General features: G+C 32.0%; 1 long non-coding RNA gene across 1 annotated transcript in view; it reads right to left on the minus strand.

Annotated features, from left to right (window-relative positions):
* Window positions 1-4,872: 4,872 nt before the first annotated feature.
* LOC136797023 (uncharacterized) overlaps window positions 4,873-10,328 on the minus strand; it is a 130,563-nt gene continuing 125,107 nt past the window's right edge. The window contains exon 3 of the long non-coding RNA XR_010844825.1: window positions 4,873-4,917. This is a non-coding gene — a long non-coding RNA (uncharacterized lncRNA). The remainder of the gene's footprint in view (window positions 4,918-10,328) is intronic.

Here is a 10,328-nt window from a genome sequence, read left to right on the forward strand (position 1 = left end):
ACAGTTTAAATACTATAGTATTTTTTGAAATTGTTTAAACTAATTTTAGTAGGAACACGTCTTGAGGTCCACAGAATCCAAATAACCAAGTCTGTGTATACTACAAACAGCCTCGATCAAAAATGATAATTAGACCGAAATTGAAAGTACATATTAATTAAGTAAATTTAATTTATTCATATTTATATAAATTTTCACATATTTTAAATCATTTAAAATGTAATCATAGTTACCCTATTTTAGTTGCTTGAATCTATTTTAGCCCTGATGGAAGCCTACAAAGTGGAGCGAAACGTTGGCTCACAATGAATAGTTTATATAGTATTTGAATTATTTTGACTGCACTCCGCCTATCTTTCTTTTGTTACATGTATTGCTAATTGCATGGGAATTAGCTCAGAGATTATTCTTTGTTTTATTTATTTATTTTAATATGTTGACCTCTCTATTTGTGTGTTTTAACGTATTTATTCATTAAATTCTTTTATTTTATTAGTACTATTGTTTTTTTTTAAACTTATTTATCCATTCAAGTGTTTCCTGTAACCGGTTTTTTATTATATTTTCCTTTTAATCTATGTGTTAGTCTTATTCTCGTAAAATGTATCTATTTGTTTGTTTTTGGTAAACTGGTCTACTGCTGTGACTATGAATGATGGTCTGATCTCACATTACCGTCTAATATTGAATTTGTTTAGCGGGTCACTGAAGAGGGTCTAGGAGGGTGAATTCCGGAGAGCGAATTTGTTGATCGGGTGAATTAAAAAATTGTGAAAAGGTGAAATTGGAGGAGCAGAAATGAAAAGGAGAAATAGGAATGAATTGAAACATTTGTATTTGTTGTACAGACCGAAATTGAATGTAAAAGGAAACTGTAGGGGAAAAAAATTGTTTATTATATCTTATTATTGTATCTCTTTTTTTCTGATAAAACCATGTATGTGTAATTTATATATGTCCGATTACGGATTGATAAGTATGCTTAAGGATAGCAACGTGATGTATTTAGGCAACATTGATAAATAAAGTATTTCTCTCTTCTTACACACGGTGGATCAACAATTTTCCAATATAACGTTCTTATTATGACGCAGTAGCATGATTATCCAATATCTTTATTTTGTTAATAAGTTGCTGGTACTCATTGCGTCGTTCTGTGGCCATGAATTCTCCATGCTTACTCCTAGGAAGTGCCTTGTTCCGGAAGCAGAAGAGCCAGACGGTCGACTACTCGGCCGTGAAGGAAATGTGTGGGAAAGGCGATCAGTTCCAAGTCGTCAGTTCTGGCTGAATTTTTCGAAAAAGCTGTAGAATTTCTTTCGAGCCAAAAGTGTGAGAATGGAAGCCCAACACTAAATGAGCCGCAACGTGTGCGTGAGTGAAGTACAGGTGCAACCAATGTGCAACCAACTAGCAACCGCATCAAAAGAACAGGTGTAGTGATAAATCTATTTAGTATATAGAATATATAATTGGATTTAAAATTCAGGATATAACTAAGAGATCCTCATACGAGACTTCAAGGACAAGAAACTGTTCTTCGTTCCTCAATTCTCTAGAATTTACATTAATTTGACAAACGCTCTTTAATGATCGAAAACAAGAACGTACTGCAGTATTATTTTTTAAAAATTTATTTGTAGCTATTTACAACTGTACATCTAATAAATTTGTCCAAATGTAGTCCAAGGTAGCGGATCTGTTCGACAGGGGTAAGAGCAACATTATTAAAGGAGACTGAAGGGCATTCAGAAGGTTTACGACGAAGGGTAAAGGTGATTTGAGTGGATTTATTTTAATTCTCCAATTACGACACAAATCTTCGAGGTCTGTGATATGGGATTGGAGAGTTCGGTATACAATTAATGGGTTATTATTAACAGTGAGCACATATATGCCATCGGCATACCTGGTGAGGATAGTGTTAGGTTTGGTTGGGATGTCAACTGTATAGGCGGTGTACAGGATGTGACTGAGAACACTACCTTGAGGAACACCAACGAACTGAGAATAGAGGAATGGAAAGGACACCGCAGTATTAAAGCAGAAAATCTCAAAATTGTTGCCACTTTGCCACTTAAACTATTTTACTTTCAACTTTTCAAATAGTAATTTATTTAGAAAAGAAAACATACGTAAAAAAAATAAATAAAAAAACTAACCTAAATTTAGAGAATCACCCAATAACAACAGAATTGGAAAACATAATTCAAATCATGTTTCAAATTACAACTAATAAATAAATCAACCACAAAAAAAAACAACTAAGAAAAGGAATATTTTACTGGGTACTCTCTTACTTCTATAAATCTCGATAACTAATTTTGATTCACATGATTTTAATTCATTATATTACGATTATAATTATCTATACATAAGGTGTCCAAGTGTACATGAGTGTTTCATTATATATATTATTTATTTAGATATACTTAGATCCTTATTTTTATCTTATTCTTATATCATTTCGTATCCTTTAATCTGTTATGTTAATCGTGAAAAGCCCACCAGACCGATCTAGTATTGAATAAAATAAATTTTAAAAAAAGGATTTTCTTTTTTTGTATTCTATATATTATATATCATGTAACACATTGAACATATCATTGCATGTTGTACAATATTATATTTTTTATTCTATTTTATATATTATATTGTAATCTTATTTTTAATGAAGTTTACTCCATACTTATTACGAATTCATTATTGATAATTTATTAATTGTAAATTCGAAACATTGTTGTTCACTTCATTCGTCAAATATTTGTTAGTATTCTACTATTACCTTTTTTTCGTGAGATTTTGGGAAAGTGGCATTTGCTTATCGCACCCCTTGCATACGCTTGGGTGACCCACTTTGGCAACCTCTGTCTTAGAGGAGGCTCCACTCCACACTTCGCTAATATACAACCATACATTTGGTTGGAAATAGTTGTATCTGGATTTTCCGTTGATGAAAGGAAACAGTAGAGGTATTCATGATTTTATGTTAAATATAAAATGTTTTACCATGTTAAATGTTATAAGTATAGGGTTGTGAGCAGCTCTATTGGAAGTTAAACGTTAAACGCATAACAGCTTTTAGCGGATTTTTTGAGCAACTTGTTTTATAACCTTTCTTCCAAAACTTCATGTTATTGTTGTTACATACCTAAATTGAGTGAAAAGTGGAAGTTTTGTAAAAGTTAGGCTACTGAGTGACATCATTCTTCATTAAACAGACTTAGAAACAGATTCTCAACCATGTTAAATGTTATATCTTTTTAACATGTTAAAAGAAAGAAATATTTCTCCATTTAACAAGAGTTTTTCCATTTAACACGCTTTAACATGTTAAACTAAAAATGATGAATAATTAACATTTAACATTCTCTTGAACAGATTCGATACTTAGGACTCCATCTTGACAAGAGACTTACTTGGAATCCACACACAAGACTGAAACGACAAGAAACTGATCGTAGATTTTGATTGCTACAATACTTAACAAACGCTCTAAACTTCCCATTCACTACAAAAAATTATTATACAATACGACAATCAGACCAATTGGGACATATGGAATTGAGCTCTGTGGCTCTACGAAACCATCAAATTCCTCCCGCATCCAATTCTCCAAAATCCTACGTCAAATCCTTTATGCTCCTTATTGCGTTTCAAATAAACTCATCCAGAAAGACCTTAATATCCCATTCGTTTCAGATTTGGTCCAACACAGAGATATACGTCTTTTCATTCCAAACTCCTTACCCATCCTTACCCATCAGTCCTTAGTCTCTCATCCTTAACAATCCCTGATAATCCTCCGAGGCGTCTGAAAAGAAGATGGCCACGGGACCATCTAATTTAAATTAATGCTTGAAGTACCACCAATAAATGGTTCCTTCCCAACATTTTCAAGTGTAATATACAACGTATTTACTTATTGTATTTATTATTTGTACAGTTGTAAATCACATTAAATAAATTTAAAGAAAATCTTTACCCTTAACAGATGAGAATGGCCTTTTAATTTATTTTTAAACTCATTATGGTTTGAGCAATTAGTACCACTAATGGGTGATTCATTCCCAAGATTTTCAAGTGTAAATAAAACATTCCACATGTTTACTTATTGTATTTATTCGTTTGTACAGATGTAAATTACATTAAATAAATAAAACATTTAACATGACTTTAAATAGGGCTGCTCACAATCCCATACTTAACATTTAACATGGTAAAACATTTTACATTTAACACAACATTATGAATACCCCTATTTAAAGAAGGAATTATTTCTCAATTGAACATAGGTTTTTCCATTTAACACGCTTTAACATGTTAATTCAAAGATCATCAATACCCCTAATATTGGTCACTTTTTGAGTGATTCATATCCTCCACGTACCTTTCTTATTGAGCCAGGAAGGACAATAGTCTCCTGAAGGGAACCCTTTATTGAAGAAGGACATTAAGGTACATTAAGATAAAAAATAAATCAGGATCAATGAAGGGCGCTTGCTACCTGGAGAGGGGAGGGGGAGATAGTAGTCTCGCTCTATTTTAACTTTTCTCACGGCTCCATTACGCAGGCCAAGCACGTGGGACCGCTCCTCCGAAAAAATATAATAACCACTCTTCGAAAACTAGTTAACCCGTGTCCGAGGTTAGCTTATCTTTCGGTCCATTGGTCAGTGCTTATCTAGTCCTTCGGGCTTGTCGGGGATAGTATTTGTCGACCCACTTTGAGAAGTACCCCTGTAGTTTGTTAGTAGAAAAGATATATTAAAATGAAAATTTTTCCTATTAGCTGATACAAGTTGACCTTAGATAAATATGGGGAGAAGGTCAAGGGGAGGGTTACCAAAAATACAAAAATAAACAAAACTTACATATTTGTGCCGGCGTTTCCACCTGAATCGTTCATCATCAGGACTGAAACACAAAAAAAAAACCGAAATGATAACCATAGGTCAGAGAAACATAAAAATGAAATAATAATAAACAAACTTAAAAATATACATAACAATAAATTAAGTAGATAGTTAATTGATAATAATAAAAGATAAAATATAATATTATAGAGGTAGGAATTCTACAAAGAAAAAGATTAATAAAACAGAAAGTGTTCAAGTAAATAAAGAAATAAACATTCTGGAAGATGCGGTAGAAAATAAGTAATAGGGGTATTCATGATATTGTGTTAAATGTAAAATGTATTACCATGTTAAATGTTATAACTATAGGATTGTGAGCAGCCCTATTTAAAGTCATGTTAAATGATAAATACATAATAGCTCCTAGCGGATTTTCTCAGCAACTTGTTCAGTAACCTTTCCTCCCAAAACTTCATGTTATTGTTTACTTCTAAGTTTTGATTACAGTAATTTATTACAACATGCCTAAAATTAGTGAAAAGTAGAAGTGTAAATGTTTGGCTACTGATTGTATTTTTTAAAAAGTCCAAAACACAAGACAAAAGAAAAAACAAAACAAAATTAACCTATTAACAGACTCTCAGCCATGATACATGTTATATCGTTTTAACATGCTAAAAGAGGAAATATTTCTCCATTTAACATGTTAAACTAAAGATCATGAATACCCCTAATATAATAAGATACTTTAAAAACAATTTTGATCCTTTTTCTCAACTTTATTCTTTTTAAACTTCCAACGTTTCGACCACTTAGGTCATTTTCAAGGATTCCTTTACTTTGTTTTCATTTTTTCTTTTAAAATTCTTTAAATGCCGGCTAATTGCCTTTGTCCCATAAATTCTTCTATAAATTTCCTTCCCAAATTTAAAACTTTTACTAACCACTTTTCTTACTATTATTTTCATTTGCAAATAAATAATAGTAATAAAAGTGGTTAGTAAAAGTTTTAAATTGGGGGAGGAAATTTATAGAAGAATTTATGGGACAAAGGCAATTAGCCGGCATTTAAAGAATTTTAAAAGAAAAAATGAAAACAAAGTAAAGGAATCCTTGAAAATGACCTAAGTGGTCGAAACGTTGGAAGTTTAAAAAGAATAAGGTTGAAAAAAAGGATCAAAATTGTTTTTAAAGAAACTAAACCACTCTCAAACAAGTATATTAATAAAAAATAAATCTAATAATAAGTAATGTTTAAAATAATTAAGAACACTTTAAATCAACGTAATAAAATATATGAAAGAAAACGATATGATACAATGGGCAAGAAAGGAAACTGAAGTTGACAGCAAAACTTCATTCTTATCAGCCCTGACGAAACCCTATAAAGTGTGACGAAACGTTGGTTAATAAGAGTTTCCTTTTACTATTTTGATACCTTTATTGACCGTCACCCGGACTATCTTCCAACAATAACAGAATTATGTTAGAATAACATAAAACATATTAGACAAGATACTAGATGATCCTGTGAGTTTACATATAAATTTATTATAAAATATCTGACCCTTTCTGATGGGAAGTAGTGGAGAGACCCATACCTGCCACCATCACCCTGCCTAACTTAACAGTCTTTCACCTTTTGCATCGGGATCAGGTATATATATACCTGTCCGTTCATCTGTTATTTTTATATTATTTTCTTTTTACTTATTACTGTATCTTACCATATTTCCTTCACCTATCCTTTATCATTCACACCTAACTTTTTAACATATTTCTTACTATTTCCCAGAAGGAGGTGTCCGTAAAAAGAACATTAATAAACAAAAAAATATTTATTCATACAGAAATTTCGACCTGAGTTTCAGGTCTTCATCAGGGAGACTAAAACTGTCGAGTTTTAGCTAGCACCCCTTTGCTACAAGCTCCTTGATGAAGATCTGAAACTCAGGTCGAAACGTCGGCATGAATAAGTAATTTTTTATTCGAGGAGAACATGGTTGTGGGAAGGGAGTGCAGTCAAAATTAAACACAAATAAGTTGAAGTAACTTATTTAATCCTGCTAACGTTTCGGCCAGAATTTTTAGCCTTCTTCAGGGCTAAGAACAGAAGAAGATAACAACCAATGAATACAGAAAAAAAATTTTTAAACAGAATGACATAAAGTAAATAAATGTACAAAATGGAATTAATAAAATAAACTGATGAGAGAAGTGGAAAATAAAATGTATACCTTGGTAATTGAATAAGTAGGTAACATAATTAAGGAAATAAAATAAATATGAAGTTATATAATGCAAAGAAATATGAATGTATTAGTTTATAAATAATATGCAACCATAATATTAGATAAAGAGGCAAAATATAAGTAAAGTTTAACAAAAAAAAAAAATTAATAGAAAGAAGAAAAAAATAATTTAAAATACCAATAATAATATAGGGTGAACATAACAGGGACCTTTTACATTCCCAGCAAATCAACTATCCCATGTATAGAAATCTTATTACCTATAATTCTGTTGCCCCCCGTTTTTATGGACTTCCAAATAATTTTTTGTTTAATTATATTCTTTTTGCTGACCACATCCCCGACTATCTTCTCCAATTATTTCTAATAAGTATTGTTCTACTATTTATTACTCTAGTTCTATATTTATAATTCTATCACACTTGACTGTACCTATTACTAATGAGTTGCTCATTCATCTATATAAATATAGAAATATTATCTTAACTCAATTTGCCTCAAATCTTTTTTAAAAAATTGTTTCCATAATTTTTTATTCTCTTTCTATGTGTATTCTAATTTTCTTGTCACATTTTATAATCTAACATCAAATTTACTAAATGTATTTTCATGTAAAAACAGTCGTTATTACTAATAAATATAACAGTCTCTGACTTCTGTTCCTTACAATCCTCCCAGACGACGGAAAAGAAGAAGGCCTCGATACCTTCTAATGTAGACATGTTATTAGAGTGCTGGGAGATTACCAATGGGTAATTTCTCTACATGTCTGTTCCACTCCATTTGGATCTTACATCAAATTCCCTAAATGTATTTTCATGTAAAACAGTTGTAAATAGCAATAGATAATAAAAAACCTATTACCCATTATTATTATGTCGTTTAATTTCGAATTCGGAGTATGAATAGTGAATTTTTACTGTATACTACGTTAATGTTTACGCATCAAAATCATCCATAAAGACCTTAATGTTCTAAATGTAACCGATCTAGTCCGAACCAGATATCAATCCTTCCACCATAAACTCGCTGACCACCCAATTCACTAGTTTCTAACCAATTCACTAGTTCCTCTTCTATTCCTGACAATACTCCGATAGGCCTGAAAAGAAGATGGCCTCGAGACCTTCAAATGTATAAATGTTATTAGAGTACTACCAATGGGTAGTTTCTCAACATGCCTGTACCACTCCATTCGGATCTTACATCAAATTCCCTAAATGTGTTTTCATGTAAAATAGTTGAAAATAGCAATATATAATAAAAAAAAAAAAAAGGTTTCTGACTTTGCTTCTTCTATTCCTTCCAGTCCTCCGAGATGCCTGAAAAGAAGATGGCCTCGAGACCTTCTGCTACCAATGAGTAGTTTCTCTAGATTCCTGTATCATACCGTCATAATCTACCATCAAATTTACTAGGGTATTTTTATGCTAATACAGTTGTAAATTCCATTAAATAAAATGTTCACATATTATAATGAACCGTTATAAATCCTCTTTTTTCTAGACAATGTTTAAATCTTGTTTTTATTTAGCCCTGACGAAACCCTGCAAGGTAGGACGAAACGTTGGTCACCACTAAATGTTTTTTTTTACTATTTTGTACCTTTATTGACCGATCGAACTATCTTACTACAATATAATGGAAATTAATAACATGAAAAATTCTTACCTAATTAAAAAAATTCGAATCAATTAGTAAAAAAAAATCTACGCGACAAAACATTATCTACACACATGGAATCACAAGTCCATCGAACCTAATGATGAGAGAGTCAGCTGAAAACCGATTCAGTTAGTGCTCAGCACTTTCGAGCGGCTGTTGCTTGCATAACGAACCGATGTTGTAGTAAGTGAATAGATGAAGGAGCTTAAGAGAGTACTTTTAAAAAAATACTGAATACTGCATTCCAATATTATTGAAATCAAGTCAAAATTTGGCATTCAATTAACATATGATCTTTACATTTCTAGATATAGATTTAAAACTCCTATTTGGACATACGGAGTTGAGCTATGGGGCTCCACTAAACTATCTAATTCCTCTCGAATCCAATCCTTAAAGTCAAAAATTCTTCGTAAAATCCTTAATGCTCCTTACTTTGTCACAAATCAAATCATCCATCAGGACCTCAATGTCCCCTATGTTGCCGATTTGGCCAGAACCAGATACCAATCCTTCCATAATAACTTTCCCAACCACCCAAACCAACTTGTTTCTAACCTGGCTTCTCCTTCATTACCTAATAATCCTCCTAGGCGTCTGAAAAGAAGATGGCCTCGAGATCTACTCCTTTAGAAATGTTTTGGGAGTTCTATCAATAGGTAGATTCTCCACACGTTTTTATCATGTCATAACATCGCTTACAGCAAATTTACTTGATGTGTATATATGTATACAGTTGTAAATATCAATAAATAAATTATTAAAAAAAAGATTCAAAACTGGTTTAGTTGTCATCTTTGTTTCAATCTAGATTCAATTGTTTGTTGAGAGCTCTCACGAAGCCTTGCAAAGAGGGCCGAAACGTTGGTTAAAAATAAATAATTTTCTTCTACTATTTTAATACCTTTATTGACCGCCACCCGGACTATTCCTCCAATCTACTTGGATTACAGTAAAGTATCTTCTTTCAATTTATATATTTTATTGGAAAAAGATAGTTGACCTATGTAATAGATAGCGCGAGTGGCGGTCAATATAGGTACTAAATATTTAAAAAAATATATTTAATTTTAACCAACGTTTCGTCCCACTTTGCAGGGCTTCGTCTGGGCTTTATATAAAAGCGTCCCTGACTTCAAAACTGCATTGAGGTCACGTGGAATGATTCTAGATTGCTTTATAGTATAGAGCTGAAAAATATTATAAATGAGGAGAAGATGGTTGGGGGGTGCGGTCAATGAAACTCTGAAGAAGAAGAGCCTGAAGAAGGCTAGAAACTCTAGCCGAAACGTCGGCACATTAAAATAAGTTAGTCATACTTATTTGTGTTTCATTGACCGCACCCCCCAACCATCTTCTCCTCATTTATCATCCACGGTCAACTATCTCTCATAATTATGAAAAATATTATGTTATGAACGTTTGGCCAATGTTCGATTGAATGGATAGACGAATCACCTGCACTAGGATATGGCTCGCCGGTATGCATTAAAAATAATATATATTATTTAATAAATAACTCAAATACTATCCAATTATAGTCTCAAAACTT

Source organism: Halyomorpha halys, unplaced genomic scaffold, assembly GCF_000696795.3.
Source record: "Halyomorpha halys isolate HHAL.00 unplaced genomic scaffold, Hhal_1.1 Scaffold1.1, whole genome shotgun sequence".
NCBI lineage: Eukaryota > Metazoa > Arthropoda > Insecta > Hemiptera > Pentatomidae > Halyomorpha > Halyomorpha halys.